The sequence below is a fragment of the Ascaphus truei genome, chromosome 14 (genome assembly GCF_040206685.1).
Source record: "Ascaphus truei isolate aAscTru1 chromosome 14, aAscTru1.hap1, whole genome shotgun sequence".
NCBI classification, from domain to species: Eukaryota; Metazoa; Chordata; class Amphibia; order Anura; family Ascaphidae; genus Ascaphus; species Ascaphus truei.
Window position 1 is genome coordinate 7,758,144 of NC_134496.1, and position 22,961 is coordinate 7,781,104.

Below are 22,961 nucleotides of genomic sequence, written 5' to 3' on the forward strand. Positions count from 1 at the left end.
TGCCTGCAACCAATCCCCTGTGGCCCGGCCGGCATTCTAAGCCCCCCCCCCCCCCGGCATCATCATTCATCCAATCCCATGCGGCCCTTCATCCAAACCCCCACCCCTCCCTCCGGCAGCATACAGCATACATTCATTCACATGGAGAATACTTACTGGCTGCCGCATCCTCCTCACCAAAACCCGGGACAGGAGAGAAAAAACCGGGACTGTCCCGGCAAAACCAGGACAAATGGTCACCCTAAGATTACATAACAGAGCCATTACATTCTTCCCTTCCTGCTTTGTCCTGACTCAGGCTTTAGGCCCAGGTCAGGCCTGTTGGACCTCTCCTCACATCTCCTTATGAGATGGCGGGCAGATGTTGCTCACTCCACAGAGGGAGGAGAGAGAATGACAAGAGCCCAGAATTTAGGATAGTGTCATTATTTATATCCTTTGGGGAGTGGCTGTAACTCTGACTCATAACAAACCAGATCTGGATACTGATAGGCCCTCACATCCAGTGTGTGGTCCAATCAGTACCCACCCCTCAGGTTGGCACTATCTGGCTATCACCCTTGGATACTCTGTTACAATCCAAGGATTCAAAACCACACAAGGCCTTAGGATGGAATTATCCCGCCACTTCCAGCACCTAAGAGGGCTTACATTGGTAGGGCCCAGGAAAAGACATAGCGGCCGGGGGGCTATGCCCGCGTTCCGTGACTCTGAACTTCCCGCCTTAGCCATCTCCGATCTATTAAAATAGTCCGTTAGTACCGGGGTCCCCCTTTTGGCCTGTTTGGGTGTTCCTATGCTTGATTTTGCCGCCACTGTCGGACTTGCGATATTTATCCGCCGCTTTAGATTCTTTTTACTGCCGGTGGGGGCAGAGCCCAAGTTTTAGGCAACTATCCACCTCGCCGTCGCGCATGCGCTGCCCTTAGAACATTTTTAAAAGAGCAAAGTCATTCAATATTGCAGGTGACTGCTGTGCCACTCCTCTGTAGACGAGCCACTTTAATAAAACTGCAATTTGTTTTTCAGGCGTGGGCGTTGCCTAGTGACAAAGGCATGTATAGCTGCTTTTGAATGTTACTATTATGCTTCAGCAGCACCTTGGTTAGGATCAGGCTGTTTTTTTTTTTTTTTTTGTGTTTGTGTATTTATTTCTTTTCTTGGGGAAGCTGTGCCTTTAATTCAAACTGGTGGTGGCCATCTTGGATCCGGCTGAAACGCACGGAGCAAGACAGCTCAGTCAATCAGCTGCTCTGTCCCCCTCCTCACAGCGGGGGCAGAGGGGGACGCATGAAGGCGGAGGGGGGCGCGGGAAAGCACGCTCAGATGGACCTGCCGGCAGGGGTGAAGGTAAGCCCGGCACACAACTCCCTCTCTGTCACAGGGCAATGATCGGCCATTTTAGATGCCACACAGCCGAACCAGAGCCCCGCACCTCCACCGCACATCCCGCCAACAGTCCCAGCCCTTAGATGGGAGGCAAGTCTGAAAGCCCCGGTGGCGCAGATAGCCGTAGACCGCTCCGCTCCGCCTATAGCCGCTAGCTCTTATCTTTTTTATTGGTGCCCAGCGACCATTTTGTAGGATCGGCCGCGTGTGTTAGGAGGTACTGGGAGCTCGGTGGTCCCGCGATGTCACTGCCTTTTTCGACACTTTTATTCTGCTCCCGTGGTGTTTGCCTCCTCGTCCCCCGACCCAACCCAAGGGTGGTCCGGCAGGGGGGCACGAATAGCCCGCGATCGCAAGTGTAGCCAGGTCCCCTGTCAGGGCTCAGAGCCCCTTCGGGTACTCACAGGGCAGTCAGCCCCCAGGGTGCACAGGGACAGAGTCACATGACCCAAGGGAGCCAATAGGGCGGCAGCATGTCCCTGCAGGGAGATTGATACATTTCGGGGGCTGGCAGTTGGTGACAGTTGGTGACCGGAGCAGCTAAGGGAAGGAGGTAGGGTGCGGGAGTCAGTGACTCCCTGCACTAGGCCAGCATCCCCCCAGGCCCCAGATAGCCCTGAGTAACCAGTAGCTGAGTGCTATAGGGATAGGCCCTAGGTTAGGGACCCTGCCCCATTAGCTGTTTGATAGTTGGGGACACAGCGGATGCTGCGTTTCCTGCGGAGAGACTTGGGCTCAAGTCTCCGCCATTAAAGAGAGCTGGACTATCTTCAGGGTGGGATCGCCCCTGACGGATCACCACGCGGGTGGATCCTGGATGTCGTGTGGGAGCTCGTCTGATCCTTTGTGAAGCCATTGCAGGCCCGAGCACGGGAGCGCTCGGCAGGTAACCAGTAACAACAAGTGCACCAACAGAGTCCTCACACGGGACTAGTGGCTGCGCAGTCACACACATCCATATCATTTAAAGGGACATATTGTGTGGGGTTACTGGACACGGGGTGGGATCACCCGGTGGGAGGAGGTTGCGTCCTGCGAGACGCCGTAGTAGTGTCGCCTCTAGAGAGGGACACCTGTTATTATATGCAAGTTCGTTCTATGCTCACAAGTAAAGTTATTGGTTGTAATATATATGCTGTTGTGTGATATATATATATATATTGTCCTGCGAGGATCACTCCCCCTCGGGTGGGAGCCGTCGCAGGTGGAGGCTCTGCACTGAGTACGAGGTTGCTCATATTACTATCATACGTGCCCCAGGCTCCCCGTGGCGGAGGCTTAGGCCCCCGTGAGCCTAACAGGTAAAGCACCACACCTGGTAACACTGAGCTCCCCGCACACACACATTATATGCGATTGTATGGGGGAATACCCGTTACACTAGCAAGTCTGCTTCTGGGATTCTTGGCATATAATAATTATTTATTATTTTGTCCGAATTTCCGAATTTGGGCTAGTATTACTCAGTCAAATGTATATCTTAGGGAGCTTCAGACAAACCTGACTATCCCTGTCAGGCCCCAAACCACGCCCCTGCACTCTTTCTTAAATCTGTCTCAGCGTTTCCCCTCCTGAAACCCCTCTCCTGGCTTCCTATCAAATCTCGCATCTCACACTCAATTCTCCTCCTCACTTTTAAAGCTTTACACTCCTCTGCCCCTTTTACATCTCAGCCCTAATTTCTCGCTATGCACCATCCCGACTCTTGCGTTGTACCCCCTTTGTATCTAAAGCCCTCTCCCGCCTTAACCCTTTCTCACTGACTGCCCCACACTCTGGGATGACCTTTAAGAGCCACCTTAAGGCACACCTGCTTAAAGAAGCATATGAGTAACCCCGTGGCTAATACTATACACACGATACATGAAGCTCGGCCCCCTGCAGACGCACTTACCAGAACGCCATCCCACTGTCTCTATACATTCTTCCTAACAATTAGATTGTAAGCTCTTTGGAGCAGGGACTCTTCCGAAATGTAACTTTTTGTCTGAAGCACTTATTCCCATGATCTGTTATTTGTATGTAGCCCCCTGTAAGCAGAACGGGCTACTTATCCTTCTACTACTGGAGTAAGCCCTGGTAAGGGCAGGCGCCAGTAGTGACCATGGGTTTTTCCCCCTCACCAAGCCCCGCCTCTGTGATAGAGGCGGGCCCCTGGCTCTGTGCAGGCCTAGACAGAGAGGAGGTCCTGCTGACATCACAGGGGGCGGGGCTGTGTCTGTTTAGTGGGCTGTCCTGTGGGTGTGTGGGAGAGAGGTCTGAGTGCAGCTCGGGAAGAATACTATTTCATAAGAATGGATATGACACGGCCTTCTCCTGCCGGCACCTCTTAGTTTTATTTCCCCTTCTGTTATCCATATTCTGTATGTCCGGCTACAGGAAGGGTCAGGAGACAGGGAGGACAGAGGCAGGAGGAACCCATCTGGCTCCGGCCTTGCTTGTCCCTACTAATACAAACATACAACCCCTCACTCAATAACATAGCCCTAATCCCATGTGACAAGGAGGGGTAGGGCAGGCACTGCTATCCTTCCTCTGCCATATAGGATGGGATCCTCCCCCCCCCCCCATGCTGTGACTCCTGTATGGGATGATACACTGGAGGAGATGCTGCAGGAGAGGAGGAAGCAATCAGAGGTCTCTCCACCTCCCCCTGGGTATCACTGCAGCTTTCTGCCTGTCTGGGAGTCACAGCTCGCAACCATCGCCTGTGCAAGTCCGTGTAGTAAATATGGAGAGATGACCACGTGTCTGGATAATAGTTATTGTGCCCATTACTGTACTGTATGTGTTTGGTGGGGTGGGGCTCTCAGCACTGCCCCCCTCCCTTCTCTCCTCCAGTAATGCCGGGCCTCCCCTTCCCTCAGCACTGCCCCCTCCCTTCACTCCTCCAGTAGTGCCGGGCCCTCCCCTTCACTCAGCACTGTCCCCCTCCCTGCTCTCCCCCAGTAATGCCGGGCCTCCCCTTCCCTCAGCACTGCCCCCCTCCCTTCTCTCCTCCAGTAATGCCGGATCTCCCCTTCCCTCAGCACTGCCCCCTCCCTTCTCTCCTCCAGTAATGCCGGGCCTCCCCTTCCCTCAGCACTGCCCCCCTCCCTTCTCTCCTCCAGTAATACCGGGCCCTCCCCTTCCCTCAGCACTGCCCCCCTCCCTTCTCTCCTCCAGTCTGTGTGTGTGTGTGACTGCCCCCTCCTAGTCTGTGTGTGTGTGTGTGACTGCCCCCCTCCCAGTCTGTGTGTGTATGATTGCCCCCCTCCCAGTGTGTGTGTGACTGCCCCCTCCCAGTCTGTGTGTGTGACTGCCCCCCCTCCCAGTGTGTGTGTGACTGCCCCCCTCCCAGTGTGTGTGTGACTGCCCCCCCTCCCAGTGTGTGTGTGACTGCCCCCCTCCCAGTCTGTGTGTGTGACTGCCCCCCCTCCCAGTCTGTGTGTGTGTGACTGCCCCCCCTCCCAGTCTGTGTGTGCGTGACTGCCCCCCCTCCCAGTCTGTGTTTGTGTGACTGCCCCCCCCTCCCAGTCTGTGTGTGTGTGACTGCCCCCCCTCCCAGTCTGTGTGTGTGTGACTGCCCCCCTCCCAGTCTGTGTGTGTGTGACTGCCCCCCCCTCCCAGTGTATGTGTGACTGCCCCCTCCCAGTCTGTGTGTCTGTGTGTGTGTCTGTCTGCCCCCTCCCAGTCTGTGTGTCTGTGTGTGTGTCTGTCTGCCCCCTCCCACTCTATGATGCCCCTCTCCCAGTGTGTGTATGTGCCCCCTCCAAGTCTGTGTGTGTGTGTGTGTGTCTGCCCCCTCCCATTCTGTGTGTGTGTCTGCCCCCCTCCCATTCTGTGTGTGTGTGTGTGACTGCCCCCCCTCCCAGTGTGTGTGACTGCCCCCCCTCCCAGTGTGTGTGTGACTGCCCCCCCCAGTGTGTGTGTGACTGCGCCTCTCCCAGTGTGTGTGTGACTGCCCCCCTCCCAGTGTGTGTGTGACTGCCCCCCTCCCAGTGTGTGTGTGACTGCCCCCCCTCCCAGTGTGTGTGTGTGTGTGTGTGTGTGACTGCCCCCACTCCCAGTGTGTGTGTGACTGCCCCCCTCCCAGTGTGTGTGTTACTGCCCCCCTCCCATTGTGTGTGTGTGTGTGTGTCACTGCCCCCCCTCCCAGTGTGTGTGTGACTGCCCCCATCAAAGTGTGTGTGTGACTGCCCCCCTCCCAGTGTGTGTGTGACTGCCCCCCTCCCAGTGTGTGTGTGACTGCCCCCCCTCCCAGTGTGTGTGTGTGTGTGTGTGTGTGTCACTGCCCCCCTCCCAGTGTGTGTGTGACTGCCCCCATCAAAGTGTGTGTGTGACTGCCCCCCTCCCAGTGTGTGTGTGACTGCCCCCTCCCAGTGTGTGTGTGACTGCCCCCCCTCCCAGTGTGTGTGTGTGTGTGTGTGTGTGTGTGTGTGTGTGTGTGTGTGTGTGTGTGTGTGTGACTGCCCCCCGCCCAGTGTGTGTGTGACTGCCCCTCCTCCCAGTGTGTGTGTGTGACTGCCCCCCTCCCAGTGTGTGTGTGTGTGACTGCCCCCCCCAGTGTGTGTGTGTGACTGCCTCCCCTCCCAATGTGTGTGTGTGACTGCCCCCCTCCCAGTGTGTGTGTGTGTGTGACTGCCGCCCCTCCCAGTCTTTGTGTGTGTGACTGCCCCCCTCCTCCCAGTGTATGTGTGTGACTGCCCCCCCTCTCAGTCTGTGTGTGTGTGACTGCCCCCCCTCCCAGTCTGTGTGTGTGTGATTGCCCCCCCTCCCAGTCTGTGTGTGTGTGACTGCCCCCCTCCCAGTCTGTGTGTGTTTGACTGCCCCCCCTCCCAGTCTGTGTGTGTGACTGCCCCCCCTCCCAGTGTATGTGTGACTGCCCCCTCCCAGTCTGTGTGTCTGTGTCTGTGTGCCCCCTCCCACTGTGTGATGCCCCTCTCCCAGTGTGTTTATGTGCCCCTCCAAGTCTGTGTGTGTGTCTGCCCCCTCCCATTCTGTGTGTGTGTGTGTGACTGCCCCCCCAGTGTGTGTGTGACTGCCCCCCTCCCAGTGTCTGTGTGTATCAGTGACAGAATGTATACAGACACCAACCCACTCACCCACGTGTCAGTCAGTCACCCACCCATATGTCAGGCAGTCAGTCACCCACCCACCCACGTGTCAGGCAGTCTAACGTGTCAGGCAGTCTACCACCCACCCACGTGTCAGTCAGTCACCCACCCACGTGTCAGGCAGTCTAACGTGTCAGGCAGTCTACCACCCACCCACGTGTCAGTCAGTCACCCACCCACGTGTCAGTCAGTCACCCACCCAAGTGTCAGGCAGTCAAGTATCAGGCAGTCTCCCACCCACCCACCCACCCATCCAAATGTCAGGCAGTCTCACACACACACACACACACACACACACACACACACACACACACACACACACACACACACACACACACACACACACACACACACACACACACACACACACACACACACACACACACACACACACACGTAACAAAAGTATAAGTGTAATACAATAAATAAACTGTTAATGTAAAAAAAAAATGTTTTAAAATAAATAATAATATAATTGTGTCCCCCGGTTTTTCATTTTCAAAATCTGGTCACCCTAAGAATAGATATGACACGGCCTTCTCCTGCCGGCACCTCTTAGTTTTATTTCCCCTTCTGTTATCCATATTCTGTATGTCCGGCTACAGGAAGGGTCAGGAGACAGGGAGGACAGAGGCAGGAGGAACCCATCTGGCTCCGGCCTTGCTTGTCCCTACTAATACAAACATACAACCCCTCACTCAATAACATAGCCCTAATCCCATGTGACAAGGAGGGGTAGGGCAGGCACTGCTATCCTTCCTCTGCCATATAGGATGGGATCCTCCCCCCCCCCCCCATGCTGTGACTCCTGTATGGGATGATACACTGGAGGAGATGCTGCAGGAGAGGAGGAAGCAATCAGAGGTCTCTCCACCTCCCCCTGGGTATCACTGCAGCTTTCTGCCTGTCTGGGAGTCACAGCTCGCAACCATCGCCTGTGCAAGTCCGTGTAGTAAATATGGAGAGATGACCACGTGTCTGGATAATAGTTATTGTGCCCATTACTGTACTGTATGTGTTTGGTGGGGTGGGGCTCTCAGCACTGCCCCCCTCCCTTCTCTCCTCCAGTAATGCCGGGCCTCCCCTTCCCTCAGCACTGCCCCCTCCCTTCACTCCTCCAGTAGTGCCGGGCCCTCCCCTTCACTCAGCACTGTCCCCCTCCCTGCTCTCCCCCAGTAATGCCGGGCCTCCCCTTCCCTCAGCACTGCCCCCCTCCCTTCTCTCCTCCAGTAATGCCGGATCTCCCCTTCCCTCAGCACTGCCCCCTCCCTTCTCTCCTCCAGTAATGCCGGGCCTCCCCTTCCCTCAGCACTGCCCCCCTCCCTTCTCTCCTCCAGTAATACCGGGCCCTCCCCTTCCCTCAGCACTGCCCCCCTCCCTTCTCTCCTCCAGTCTGTGTGTGTGTGTGACTGCCCCCTCCTAGTCTGTGTGTGTGTGTGTGACTGCCCCCCTCCCAGTCTGTGTGTGTATGATTGCCCCCCTCCCAGTGTGTGTGTGACTGCCCCCTCCCAGTCTGTGTGTGTGACTGCCCCCCCTCCCAGTGTGTGTGTGACTGCCCCCCTCCCAGTGTGTGTGTGACTGCCCCCCCTCCCAGTGTGTGTGTGACTGCCCCCCTCCCAGTCTGTGTGTGTGACTGCCCCCCCTCCCAGTCTGTGTGTGTGTGACTGCCCCCCCTCCCAGTCTGTGTGTGCGTGACTGCCCCCCCTCCCAGTCTGTGTTTGTGTGACTGCCCCCCCCTCCCAGTCTGTGTGTGTGTGACTGCCCCCCCTCCCAGTCTGTGTGTGTGTGACTGCCCCCCTCCCAGTCTGTGTGTGTGTGACTGCCCCCCCCTCCCAGTGTATGTGTGACTGCCCCCTCCCAGTCTGTGTGTCTGTGTGTGTGTCTGTCTGCCCCCTCCCAGTCTGTGTGTCTGTGTGTGTGTCTGTCTGCCCCCTCCCACTCTATGATGCCCCTCTCCCAGTGTGTGTATGTGCCCCCTCCAAGTCTGTGTGTGTGTGTGTGTGTCTGCCCCCTCCCATTCTGTGTGTGTGTCTGCCCCCCTCCCATTCTGTGTGTGTGTGTGTGACTGCCCCCCCTCCCAGTGTGTGTGACTGCCCCCCCTCCCAGTGTGTGTGTGACTGCCCCCCCCAGTGTGTGTGTGACTGCGCCTCTCCCAGTGTGTGTGTGACTGCCCCCCTCCCAGTGTGTGTGTGACTGCCCCCCTCCCAGTGTGTGTGTGACTGCCCCCCCTCCCAGTGTGTGTGTGTGTGTGTGTGTGTGTGTGACTGCCCCCACTCCCAGTGTGTGTGTGACTGCCCCCCTCCCAGTGTGTGTGTTACTGCCCCCCTCCCATTGTGTGTGTGTGTGTGTGTGTCACTGCCCCCCTCCCAGTGTGTGTGTGACTGCCCCCATCAAAGTGTGTGTGTGACTGCCCCCCTCCCAGTGTGTGTGTGACTGCCCCCCTCCCAGTGTGTGTGTGACTGCCCCCCCTCCCAGTGTGTGTGTGTGTGTGTGTCACTGCCCCCCTCCCAGTGTGTGTGTGACTGCCCCCATCAAAGTGTGTGTGTGACTGCCCCCCTCCCAGTGTGTGTGTGACTGCCCCCTCCCAGTGTGTGTGTGACTGCCCCCCCTCCCAGTGTGTGTGTGTGTGTGTGTGTGTGTGTGTGTGTGTGTGTGTGTGTGTGTGTGTGTGTGTGTGTGTGTGTGTGTGTGTGTGTGTGTGTGTGTGTGTGACTGCCCCCCGCCCAGTGTGTGTGTGACTGCCCCTCCTCCCAGTGTGTGTGTGTGACTGCCCCCCTCCCAGTGTGTGTGTGTGTGACTGCCCCCCCCCCAGTGTGTGTGTGTGACTGCCTCCCCTCCCAGTGTGTGTGTGTGACTGCCCCCCTCCCAGTGTGTGTGTGTGTGTGACTGCCGCCCCTCCCAGTCTTTGTGTGTGTGACTGCCCCCCTCCTCCCAGTGTATGTGTGTGACTGCCCCCCCTCTCAGTCTGTGTGTGTGTGACTGCCCCCCCTCCCAGTCTGTGTGTGTGTGATTGCCCCCCCTCCCAGTCTGTGTGTGTGTGACTGCCCCCCTCCCAGTCTGTGTGTGTTTGACTGCCCCCCCTCCCAGTCTGTGTGTGTGACTGCCCCCCCTCCCAGTGTATGTGTGACTGCCCCCTCCCAGTCTGTGTGTCTGTGTCTGTGTGCCCCCTCCCACTGTGTGATGCCCCTCTCCCAGTGTGTTTATGTGCCCCTCCAAGTCTGTGTGTGTGTCTGCCCCCTCCCATTCTGTGTGTGTGTGTGTGACTGCCCCCCCAGTGTGTGTGTGACTGCCCCCCTCCCAGTGTCTGTGTGTATCAGTGACAGAATGTATACAGACACCAACCCACTCACCCACGTGTCAGTCAGTCACCCACCCATATGTCAGGCAGTCAGTCACCCACCCACCCACGTGTCAGGCAGTCTAACGTGTCAGGCAGTCTACCACCCACCCACGTGTCAGTCAGTCACCCACCCACGTGTCAGGCAGTCTAACGTGTCAGGCAGTCTACCACCCACCCACGTGTCAGTCAGTCACCCACCCACGTGTCAGTCAGTCACCCACCCAAGTGTCAGGCAGTCAAGTATCAGGCAGTCTCCCACCCACCCACCCACCCATCCAAATGTCAGGCAGTCACACACACACACACACACACACACACACACACACACACACACACACACACACACACACACACACACACACACACACACACACACACACACACACACACACACACACACACACACACACACACACGTAACAAAAGTATAAGTGTAATACAATAAATAAACTGTTAATGTAAAAAAAAAATGTTTTAAAATAAATAATAATATAATTGTGTCCCCCGGTTTTTCATTTTCAAAATCTGGTCACCCTAAGAATAGATATGACACGGCCTTCTCCTGCCGGCACCTCTTAGTTTTATTTCCCCTTCTGTTATCCATATTCTGTATGTCCGGCTACAGGAAGGGTCAGGAGACAGGGAGGACAGAGGCAGGAGGAACCCATCTGGCTCCGGCCTTGCTTGTCCCTACTAATACAAACATACAACCCCTCACTCAATAACATAGCCCTAATCCCATGTAATAATCCTGGGTGTAAAAAAATAATGGTTTTATGAATACTGTAATGGTTTATTAGGGACCTAGGAGGTGGGTAGTGGGGTTGTTATGTGTATTTTTGTTTATTGTGGGTAGTGGGGGTGGGTGAACGGTGTATTGGCCCCAAGGATGGGTGTTTAGGCCTACCGGGTGGGGGGGGGGGGGGTAGCGGGAGGGGTTAACCCCTTCATTACCTTAGCGGTATTAACCGCTAAGTTAAAGAAGAGGTTAAGTCATCCCGCAACCCCCTGGCAAGGCCTAAACATTCACCCAGGGCCAAATACCACCTTCACCCACCCCCGCTACCCACAATAAGCCTGGCACGGGTGTATAACCCCTTCATTGCCTTGGCGGTAATGAAGTTGCCTGTAAATGCACTTTTTATGCATCGGATTCCTGCCGGGGGTCTCTGGTGCTGATATTACTGGATATCAGCTCCGGGACACATGCATTTTATTTTCATCGCAGCTTCACCCCACCTTCTTGCCAACTTTTGTGGCTGGACAATTTGGAGAAGAAACAGCAATTTTAAAGTGGCGATCAGCCGCAATAAGCAGATCAGGGCTTATAGAATTGAGCGTGTTTGAAAAACTGGCGATCAGTGCCGAAAAGTGGCTTATCACCGCGCGTCTGCCGATTAATTTTTTTCCGGCCAAAAAAAACGGTTATTTTTGCTTTAATCGCAGCTTTCTCTGGGCTTACTGAATCGCTGTAGGCTTTTTTGGCGATAAGCTGGTGATAAGTGGCTTATCGCTGTTTACTGCATGAGGGCCTTAGGGAGGATTTGTTACTGTAAAGTACACCTAGTCTCTGTGTGTTTGTGTATCTGTGTGTGTGTGTGTATCTGTGTGTATCTGTGTGTGTGTGTGTGTGTGTGTATCAGTGTGTGTGTGTGTGTGTGTGTCAGTGTGTGTGTATCAGTGTGTGTGTGTATCAGTTATGTGTGTGTGTGTGTGTGTGTATCAGTGTGTGTGTGTGTTTCAGTGTGTGTGTGTGTTTCAGTGTGTGTGTGTGTATCAGTGTGTGTGTGTGTGTGTATTAGTGTGTGTGTGTGTGTGTGTATCAGTGTGTGTGTGTGTGTGTGTGTGTGTGTGTGTATCAGTGGGTGTGTGTGTGTGTATCAGTGTGTCTGTATGTGTGTGTGTGTGTGTGTGTGTGTATCAGTGTGGCTTTTTTGGCGATAAGCTGGTGATAAGTGGCTTATCGCTGCTTACTGCATGAGGGCCTTAGGGAGGATTTGTTCCTTTAAAGTACACATAGTTTGGCATAGGATTTGGATGTCAGGGTATCAATGTGCAACCCAAATGTTAAATGGGAGTTGAATGCCCAGATATTTCAAACAAGTAACAGGGGCTAGGATGGTTTTAGAGCTGGTTTTTATCTGAAGCTCTGTCATTGGCAGCTTTAGCAATTTAGCTCTGGTCCCAAATACCATTGTTACAGTCTTGTCAGTGTTTAAAATCAGTTTGTTTTGGGAAATCCAGTTTCAAGTCTCAAAAAATCAGACTGAAGTACGTGTTCAAGGTCAGAGAGGCGAGGGCTGCGTGCATATAGGATAAGATCTAAGGCCTCTCACAATAACCTGTTAGGAATATTAATTCCTCATCTATCCGACATAAGTATAAAATATACTCTAACCAAGACCCCTAATACAGAGTTACCCACCTTATACGGGAGCAGCTGCCAGACGAGTATAGTAAATGTATCTTATTTCTTTTGCCACTGGAGGGCAGCGTGGAGTTACACGGAGTGGCACCCGTAAGGACGACGTGCCAGTTAGGCGGAAGGAGAAGCGCACACACTTTTATGTGAAACAGATATATTTGGGGAGGGATTTAGGAGTCTCAGTGAGAAAATTAACCATTTAAATATGCACAGATTTAATCCCACTTTTGGAAATTGGGGATGTTGCCTAAAAGTTTGAGAATGCATAAAGTGCCACCCCTGGGCTTTAATGAAGCAGCATTTGTGCAGAATGTGATGTTCTGAGAGATCTTACAGATGTTATCAAATCCCACAATGAATATATAGAAAATGTCTGTATAGAACGAGTCAAACAAGAATACGCCAATAAAACGTTTAAAGCTGCAGTTCAGTCTTTTTTTTTTAATTTTATTTATTTTTTTACTTCAATAGTTTCATGTGGGCAATCTCTAATTACCTAAAGAACTGTATAGCTGCAGGTCAATTCGTTCTCCATGTATTGATAGGCGAAATTTGGTGACATAATTAGTGAAGGGATCTGTTTTTCTTCTGCTTCTGTCTCTCAGTGGAAGCTCATGAATATTCATGAGCACTCCTGCATTGACATGTGCTAGAGGGAGGGCAGGGCTGAAAAAGGGGTGTGCCAGGGCTTGTGACAGGACATGAAGGGGCAGTGCCTTAGCAAATGGCTGTTAAAATAGAATAGAAGAAAATTGGTCTTTCAAAGTTGTTTTTTTTAAAACAGAAAATGCTAAAAGTATTTTTTCTTAATACAGAACTGATTTATTAAAAAAAACACACACATGCAGGATATTGACTGAACTGCAGCTTTAATTGGGAGATACAGGGGCCACAATTCAGGTCATTTAGCTGAAAGAAGGGAAGCCAGTCAGCAGGTAGAGCAGGTCAGTCGGTCAGCCAGTAGAGCAGATCAGCCGGTCAGCCGGTCAGCCAGTAGAGCAGGTCAGCCGGTCAGCCAGTAGAGCAGATCAGCCGGTCAGCCAGTAGAGCAGGTCAGCTGGTCAGCCAGTAGAGCAGATCAGCCGGTCAGCCAGTAGAGCCGGTCAGCCAGTAGAGCAGGTCAGCCGGAAGAGCAGTTCAGCCGGTCAGCTCTGAGATCAGAATTTCTTATATCTCCTAACCTTTGCCCCCTGCATGTAATGCTACAGGACAGCCTACACTGCATATACTGTACATGAGATACTTAACCCTTTCTTTCGCTCGACTCTAATCTGAATGATTTGCTAATTGGTTTGTAATTAGAGAGATATTTGTAGCAGAATCCCATGTATGTTATTTTTACCTTTTTAGATACCGTTTTGTGTAATAAAAGATATGACAGATCAGAGGGGCTTCCTGTTTGCACTCGTGTTTTGGCAGAAGTGTATATGTGACCCTATAAACCTTCTTCACACCCGGCTTGGCAGCGTGACACTAGTGCAGCGTCCTGGGTAAGAATCACTGAGCTGTTAGCAATAGATACAACGGATAGAAAAGACACTACACATAGCTTGGATTAAAGAGAGTATTTTATTGAAATAATTAATCTCTTTGCTGGGTGGGGCCTGCAGCACATTGCAGAGCGATACAGTAACACGCAGAGCAGTGCATTGCAGGCCCCTCCGGCAGCGAGGGGGTGAAGACCAATGCAGGGTGTATAAAGATCTCACTGATAATTCATGCACAAAGGGCAGTTTGTTGCTGTGATCCAGAGGAAGGCGAAACATAACCCCTGCTGTGCAATGGGGGAAAAAAATTCCTTCCTGACCCCATTAAATGGCGATCGGATGGTCCCTGGATCACTGCGCAGTGAGATCAGATAGAGCAGCACAGATCAGCGTTGTTATACACAGGGGCACACTCAGTATATAGAGATGCGGGTGATGGGGCCCTTGTGCCCCTGTGTATAACTCACCTGCTCCCCCATCCCCCATCCCCCTGCATATCTATCCCATTCACCCCTTTTCCTCCCGCATACCTCGCAGGGCCGGCCGGCCATTAGGCGGTCGCCTAGCGCGCAGAGGTCCTAGGGGCGCATTAATAATCATTATTATTTTTTCCTCTTATTATTTTATTTATTTATCTTTTTTTTAAAATTATTATTCTTTTTTTTATCCAGTATTTTGGCGCCCTTTTATTTTGCGTCGCGCTGGGGTGCGGTCGCACCCCCTGCAGCCCCGATAGCTACGCCACTGTTTATTTTATTATTTTATTTATCTTATTATTTTTTTATACAACTGGGGCACAAATTTTAAGTTTCGCCTCGGGCGCATGAAACCCGTGCTCCGGCCCTGCTCCTTGTTCTCTCTCACCCTCTCACGCCCAATATCCCTATCTCCCTCTAGTACCTGCCCCTCCCGCAGCCTTCCTGATCTTATCTGCCTCTCCTGCGGTCAAACCAACTTCTCAGGGCCCCTAGAATACCCCTGTATCTACGCCCTGGCTCCTCTGCTACCTGCTCCTGGCTTCTTCTCCGCCTAAAAAAGGTGAAGCAGCAGATCTGTCCGCACCTCTCGTATTCTCCTACCTGCTCCCGGGGTCTTCTCCGCCTAAAAAAGGTGAAGCAGCATATCCGGCCACACCTGTCGTATGCTCCTTGGTCATCGTACACCACGTCTGCGTCATCGGCCGCCTTGTAGCCCACCTCATTGTTCCACTTGACGCCCGCTTTGTCGTATGCCTCGTCGTCCGCCTCGTAGCCCGCCTCGTCGTCTGGTAGCACAAAGGGCACCACCTTCGTGCGTGTCCTGATCTGCAGGAGACATGAAGTGTTTATAACCAGGGACAGTGATACTCTGTATCGCAAGAGCTCCTGTGCCACTTATACCCCATCCCCAATACCACGTTATACCGCCCTCCACAGGGCAAATACCCGTTATACCCACCTCCCCAGGCCCAGTACCCAGTTATACAACCCTCCCAAGGCCCAGTACCCTGTTATACGCCCCTCCCCAGGCCCAGTACTCGTTATACCCACCTCACCAGGCCCAGTACCCGTTATACCCACCTCACCAGGCCCAGTACCCATTATAAACCCCTCCCCAGAAGGTCATGTTTCTATTTATCAAAAATTCATTGAGTTACCTATGGTTTTCAGGCATGTCCTGGGGGAGTTATCACAGAGACACAGAAACGTCGCTGAGTTTGGTGAGTAACTCCCTTAACCTCTCAGCAGTTGAATTCCCCATTAGGCGCTTAGCACGTTAAAAACAAGCGTTGCTATTTCTCTGCATGAAGTTGCAGGTAATTGGAAGAGTTACACAGTGACGGCTATTTCATCACTCACCTTCTTCCCCCGAAACGGTCTTTTCTGTCTTATTTCCGGCTTCACATCGGATATCCATATCCATTCTTGGCCTCTGATCTGTATGCAATACAATGCTTTAAGACAGGGTTGCACAACCTTTTCCCCCTGCTCCCCCCTCCACCTTCCCCACCTTGTCTCCGACGTTCTGATGTAACGACGTCATGTGATATCACGTTGCTATGGCAATGCCACATCATGTGACGCCATGTTGCTGTCGCCAGAAGCCGCCGGAGACAAGGAAAGGGAACTTACTGTACAGAGGCCTTGCGCGCGATCTCCGGCATTTAATTTAAATGCTGTGGGGAAGAGCGAGGGGCCACTGTAAGCGCCGAGCCCCTCCTCCCAAGAAAATGTCGTGCCCCTCGATTTGCGCACCCCTGCTTTAAGAGATATTCTGGGACCCTCCAACTCCTCCATCGGACCCTTCCTCATATTGACTGACCTTGCAGTGCTCTGCACTGACTTGCACTGACCTGCTATGGTGCCTCTCAAAATACCATGCTAACTCATTCTGAACATACATGTGTCCTTTCTACATGTTACTCAGCTTGTATGGGCCACAGACAGCTTTCCCGGGGTCCAGGACTAGTTTCCACCGGAGACACTCACCCATGGGTCGGCGACTTTGCGAGAACCCACCCCCCCCCCAACCTGTTTTCTCTTGCACTGCCATAGACAACAAAATTTCGGCCTGCTGGTCTTTCTCAGGTAAAGTGGCTAAACCCACTAAATCCAGCAAAGAAAGGCCAGCAGCCGAAACATTGTAGTCTGTGGCACAATAAATTATCTTTTTTTATTCAAATCCGTGTGCCCTTTCCCATCAATCATATTGTATCCATTGGACGAAATGCCGGTCTTCCCTGAGACTAAGGGGCACCGGTAAAAGTATCACTACTTATTGTTTTTTTTTGGTGTGCAGCAAATCCCCATCATTTTTGCGTTCTCTTGCTCTGCCCCAATCTGACACACCACCTTGCTCTCTCACCCCCCTCTTAGACTCCCCCGTCACCCTTTCCTTCCTCAAATGTTGTCCTTTAATCAGATCTTACCCAAATTGTCTCCATCTCCCTTGGAAATGTTCTGTCTTTAAGCTGTGCGGCTCCTCTTGATCCGAACTTTCTTAGCTGACCCCTTTAGGTTTCGGCTCCGAGGGTCTAAAAAATAAGCGACTCCGAAAAGATGTGAAATATGCGCACGGGTCCTAATGGGGCACTGAGGGGGAGACTTAAATACTAGTAAATATAATCTACTGTGCTAACAAATATAATCTATTAACTAACAAATATAACTTATTAAACTAAGAAATATAATTTATTAAACTAACAAATATAACTTATTAAACTAAGAAATATAACTTATTAAACTAAGAAATATAATTTATTAAACTAAGAAAAATAACTTATTAAACTAAGAAATATAATTTATTAAACTAAGAAATATAACTTATTAAACTAAGAAATATAATTTATTAAACTTAGAAATATAATCTATTAAACTAAATAAATATCTATTAAACTAAATAAATATCTATTCAACTAAATAAATATAATCTATTTAAAAAAAATACAATAAATAGCTGGAGAAATGATACGTCAACCAAGCCACAGATGTGATGCCAATGAGCGTTGAACTCCTTGCAGATCCACCGTCAGCTGGTTGTGGCAGAAAGTGGTGACATACAGTAGAACAGAGTGGTTGAGCTGTAACCACGGCAGTCAGGTCAGAAATCAACACAATATTTTTTGAAATTTAGAATGAGAATGTTCAGTATGTCACATTCTGGGCTCAGACTCTGAGCCCTGTCACATGTTAGCAGCTTGTGATAATAGAAAGTATCCATATACTGGGATGTGATAAGAAACATGAAGGTCATTTTATACTGGGTCCCATAACCTGCTTTATATGAAGTATCATTTTACACTAATTAGTAGAGATGTTACATTTTGAAAAATAGCACTTCTGGCGACATTGTTCATTTTCTCTACAAATGATAAATGAAAAAGTTGGATAAAACGTTATATGTGTGTGCGCGCGCGCAATATATATATAGAGGTATCAGTACCGTGTTAGCCGAGCTTCAATAATCAAAAAATAAATAGATGATACCGTTCTGTGGCTAACGAAATGCTTTTATTTGTGCGAGCTTTCGAGATACACTGATCTCTTCTTCCGGTGATGTTACAATGAATGAAGCAAGCAAAAGGTATACTTAAAAACAGTGTCTCTTGGAATGTTATCTGTGCTGGTCCTTCCCCCGGTGTGGATGTGTTTTATGCCTAGAGGTGTCAAAAGGTTCCTGAAAGCAAGTGATGAAAGAGTGTGTATGTGTATCAGTGTGAATGAAAATTAATGGAGAGCCCACAGTATATACAGTGCTTTACAAAAGGTGTGTGTGGAGTGGGAGTGGATATAAATGGTGTGGGTGGGTGTGGAAATGTGAGAGTTTGTAGCACAACTAAAAGTGTGTGTGGATACTTTGTGGTCCCTATTGGTGTATAGGGATGGAAAAACAGTATTTGTATGTGTAAGAGACAGCTGTGTGTGCATACATATAGCACAGTATGTTAAATTACGCCGCGGGGTCATGTGACGTCACCCTCGTCAAATGCCGCTGCAGGTCACGTGACGCCGCATCAAGGTAAGGGGGGGGGGGGCGCGAGCACCAGCAGAGGGAAGGCAGGGGGGCGAGCTGCAAAAGTTTGTGCTCCCCTGGTATAACCAATAAATAATATAGCTGATATAGCAATTTGGTTGTGGCTAGAGAGAGATTATAATGGCAGTGAGAATTAGTGGTCAGAATTAATAACAGTGCAATTACTAAAAAGTAGCTGTAATAAAATAATAATAAACACTATGCCTAAACACAATAAAAGTCCAGAAACCTAGCTCTAATAGCTATGTTATAACTCAATCATAAAAGGATCCAATTCGGGCGTCCTCTGGAGCCCTGGCAGCTCTCTTCGGGGAAACAACCACCTCCTCGATAGATATCTAAACAAAAAAAAGAAGAGAAAGCGCCCGCTCCATGTGTAAATTCGGTTTAACAATTTCATTTCCTGGACAAGATAAAAATAGCAAACTCACAAACATCCGTTTGGTAAAAGCATTGTGTGAGACAGGCTCGTGCTCCGTGGTAATCCGGTAGTCAATCCGCAGCTCCAGACTTTGGACGATGACCGGGAAACTCGATAGGCTGCGCCCCTCGCAGTGTGGTCCTCCAGAAATCTGTGGTATGTTGTGGTTCCACTGTAAATCCGGTTTCTCGTCTTGGTCGCGTACCAACTTCCCTTCCGGCGTCAGGACGTATAGTGTGGCAATAGCAACAAGAATCAAGTACTGAGGTGGGGTTGGATCCCCCTCGGTTATTTCTTGTTTTATTAATAAATAATTTACTATATTTTAATCTCTGGTGCGCATTGTGTGCATTTTTCTTCTTGTCTGCACAGTGCTTCAGATGCTGCATCTGAAAAAATGCCGGTGGATCGGGATGTGAGGTAGGGAAGTGACGTCCGCGTCGGAACGTTATTGCCACGCCTCCAAATATTTATTGCCATGCCCCCAATCGCACCCGCAGCATACCCTGCAAAGCCATAAAAAGGCTCAGGCTTCAGCAAGTGTATTGCAGCGTGTGTGCCTTCCCTCCGTCTGAAATACTATAGACGCAGCCTTATCGACGCTTACTAAATAGGCCCGTGTCTCTCTCTCTCTCTCTCTCTGTGTCTCTGTCTCTCTCTGTGTGTCTCTGTCTCTCTCTGTGTCTCTGTCTCTCTCTGTGTGTCTCTGTTTTTCTCTGTGTGTCTCTGTGTGTGTCTCTGTATCTCTGTCTCTCTCTGTGTCTCTGTGTGTGTCTCTGTGTCTCTCAAATCAAATCAGCTTGATTGGCATGTCAAAAGAACATTTCAGTATTGCCAAAGCGTGAGTAATAGGGGGTGTGGGACAATGATTACATGAATACTAGGGGGTACGGTATAATGGTTATACAGTACATTACTTTTGTCTCTCTCTCTCTGTGTCTGTCTCTCTCTCTCTGTGTCTCTCTCTCCCTATGTCCCTCTCTCTGTCTCTCTCTCATTCTCTGTCTCTCTCTCTCTCTGTGTCTCTCTCTCATTCTCTGTCTCTCTCTCATTCTCTGTCTCTCTCTCATTCTCTGTCTCTCTCTCATTCTCTGCCTCTCTCTCATTCTCTGTCTCTCTCTCTCATCCCTGTATGATAGGTATGTTCCAACTCTATTTTTTGCTCTTCTTTTCCGTTTGAGAGGAGGGAGTCCCTCACCTCTTCAGCCACACACCAGGAACGCTGGATTGCTTTCAGACGCTCGGAGAGGCGGATACAGTCGTGGATTGCAGGCACTGATTTATCTGGCAAGTACCGCAAACATGCTTGAACAAGGGCCGTAGACATTTTATTTGATGGTTTAGATTATCATTGTCTGTGGTTGTTAGTTATTGGTATTAGAGTTTTTTGATGTTGTTACGAATCAAATACATTTTGAAGTAGTAATCCCCTCCGAACTGGGCATTCCTGGCCAATAATGCCCTGGCTGTAAGAGTTGAAGGGCCCAAGCAAAGCCCCCACCTCTATACACACTAACACTGCAGGGGCATCAGAGTGTCTTGTTGTCATGCCAACTGGGGGTGTCACGTGATGTAATTTGTTTAATAAATTATTTTTTAAGGTGTCCCGGTTTTTCATTTTCGAAATCTGGTCACCCTATTCATCAAGCAGAAAAAGTGAAGAAACAATTGTAGTTTTGCTAATGGACGTCATTTTGGCATATCATTAGCTTTGAGGATACCCATTAATATGAAGAAAAATAACATCGATTCCCAATGTAGCCCCCCTTCCCTGGGCCAATCGCAGATCGGGCCCCCCTCCTCTGTACTAGGGTCTGGCTACGTGTCTGAGTGTGGTGCATACCTGCTGGCAACAGGGGGGCCTGAGTCTCCCGCGATGGTATGGGGGATGACAGGATCAGGTTTCTGGGGTGAATGCCTCCGTCTCATCAGAGCAGGATGAAATTTCTCTTCAGAAGGACTTGGAGAGACTGGAAACGTGGGCAGGTAAATGGCAAATGAGGTTTAATACAGATACATGTAAGGTTATGCATTTGGGATGCAAGAATAAAAAGGCGACTTACAAATTAAATGGAGATATATTGGGGGAATCCTTGATGGAGAAGGATTTAGGAGTGCTTGAAGACAGCAGGCTTAGCAATAGTGCCCAATGTCATGCAGTAGCTGCAAAGGCAAACAAGATCTTATCTTGCATCAAACGGGCAATGGATGGAAGGGAAGTAGACATAATTATGCCCCTTTACAAAGCATTAGTAAGACCACACCTTGAATATGGAGTACAATTTTGGACACCAATCCTAAGAAAAGACATTATGGAACTAGAGAGAGTGCAGAGAAGAGCCACCAAATTAATAAAGGGGATGGACATTCTAACTTATGAGGAGAGGCTAGCTATATTGGATTTATTTACATTAGAAAAGAGGCGTCTAAGAGGGGATATGATAACTATATACAAATATATTCAGGGACAATACAAGGAGCTTTCAAAAGAACTATTCATCCCACGGGCAGTACAAAGGACTCGGGGCCATCCCTTAAGGTTGGAGGAAAGGAAATTTCACCAGCAACAAAGGAAAGGGTTCTTTACAGTAAGGGCAGTTAAAATGTGGAATTCATTACCCATGGAGACTGTGATGGCAGATACAAAAGATTTGTTCAAAAAAAGGTTGGACATCTTTTTAGATGGGAAAGGTATACAGGGATATACCAAATAAGTATATATGGGAAGGATGTTGATCCAGGGATTAATCCGATTGCCAATTCTTGGAGTCAGGAAGGAATTAATTTTTCCCCTTAATGGGGTTTTTTGTTTGCCTTCCTCTGGATCAATAAGTAAGTATAGATATAGAATAAAGTATCTGTTGTCTGAATTTAGCATAGGTTGAACTTGATGGACGTACGTCTTTTTTCAACCTCATCTACTATGTAACTATGTAACTATGTATGTAATGGTGCAGCGCCTCCATCTCTGAGCCCCAGGAATACGGGTGGAATCCTTCCAGAGAGTCCCCCCCCCCTCGGGGATGAGAGATTCCAGTCTCACACTGTATATCTTTAAAAGCAGCCGCAGCTCTTTATTCACAGCAGCAGAATAGCAGCAACAAGACTGTCAATCAGGTACAGGGTGTCTTCCTCCACACAGGACTGCTCTCCCTCAGGATGGTCTCTGTGTCCCTGCCACCACCCCAGGTCAAGGGCACCCAGGGTGGGGCTAGCTCTTCCCTCGCCCCCTAAACAGGGTGAGAGGAATTGGTCCACCTCCCTAACTAAGGTTGCATCAGCTCTACTCAGAGGCTGATGGCTCCCCTTCTCCAACGGCCAATTGATATAGGCTCTCTCTGTCACCCTGGGCCAGCCAGGTGACAGACTCAGCAGACTCTAATTCTGGACTGAACTCTTAACTCTGACACACACTTCTACTAAATAGGAAGTGCACTGCTCTTTATGATATTGACAGGCACTGCCCCTGTGTCTCTGCCTTCCACACAGGGTCAGGTACCAATTTCAGGAATGTCCCGTTATTAGCGTAAACACAACAGAGTTCCATGGATCTAGCATTAAGACTGTAAGCTCTGCAGGCCAGGGATTTCCTTTCCTATTGTCTGATTTTGTTTGTTGCACTTATTGTACTATAATTCTCTGTACTGTATTGCCTCTCTTATAAAGCGCTATATAAATAAATATTTACATACATAATATATCTTAATGCATCTTAAGACACCTTAGAGTTCCCTCTATAAGACACTTTATGGTCCACTCAAGTGAATAGTCTGTAAGTAGGGTGACCATTCGTCCCGGTTTTGCCGGGACAGTCCCGTTTTTTTCTGCCCTGTCCCGATTTTAGCTCCGTCCCGGTTATGTCCCGGTTTTTGTCCCTGGTCCCAGTATTGCGGGGCAGCGGCGGTGAGGAGAATGCGGCGGCCGGTAAGTATTTTCTATGTGTGTGTGTGAATGCTGCCGGGGAGACTGAATGAAGGAGAATGCCGGGGGCGGGACTTAGAATGCCGGCCGGCCCGCATGAGATTGGATGAATGATGATGCCGGGGGCGGGACTTAGAATGCCGGCCGGCCCGCAGGGGATTGGTTGCAGGCAGGTCAGAGGAAGCCGGGGGCGGGACTTCCGCTTTGTGCAGAGCACACGTGTCTTCCCGCTCCCGGCGCCTCTGTTCGCGGTGAGTGTCCCCTTTCTGTCCCGGGTCCCAGCCAGGGGGGGTAATAGGAGGTGGTAGCGGGGGTGCGCCTACCTTTGTACCACCTTGTACCTTTGCCCCCCCGGCGCTCCCACCATTGC

At 50.4% G+C, this 22,961-nt stretch overlaps 1 long non-coding RNA gene across 1 annotated transcript; it reads left to right on the top strand.

Annotated features, from left to right (window-relative positions):
- The first annotated feature begins 1,572 nt into the window (after positions 1-1,572).
- On the top strand, positions 1,573-21,571 carry LOC142465593 (uncharacterized). The gene is made up of 4 exons (XR_012787929.1): positions 1,573-2,275; positions 13,601-13,740; positions 19,043-19,090; positions 19,810-21,571. It is a non-coding gene; the product is annotated as an uncharacterized LOC142465593 (long non-coding RNA).
- The last annotated feature ends 1,390 nt before the right edge of the window (positions 21,572-22,961 follow it).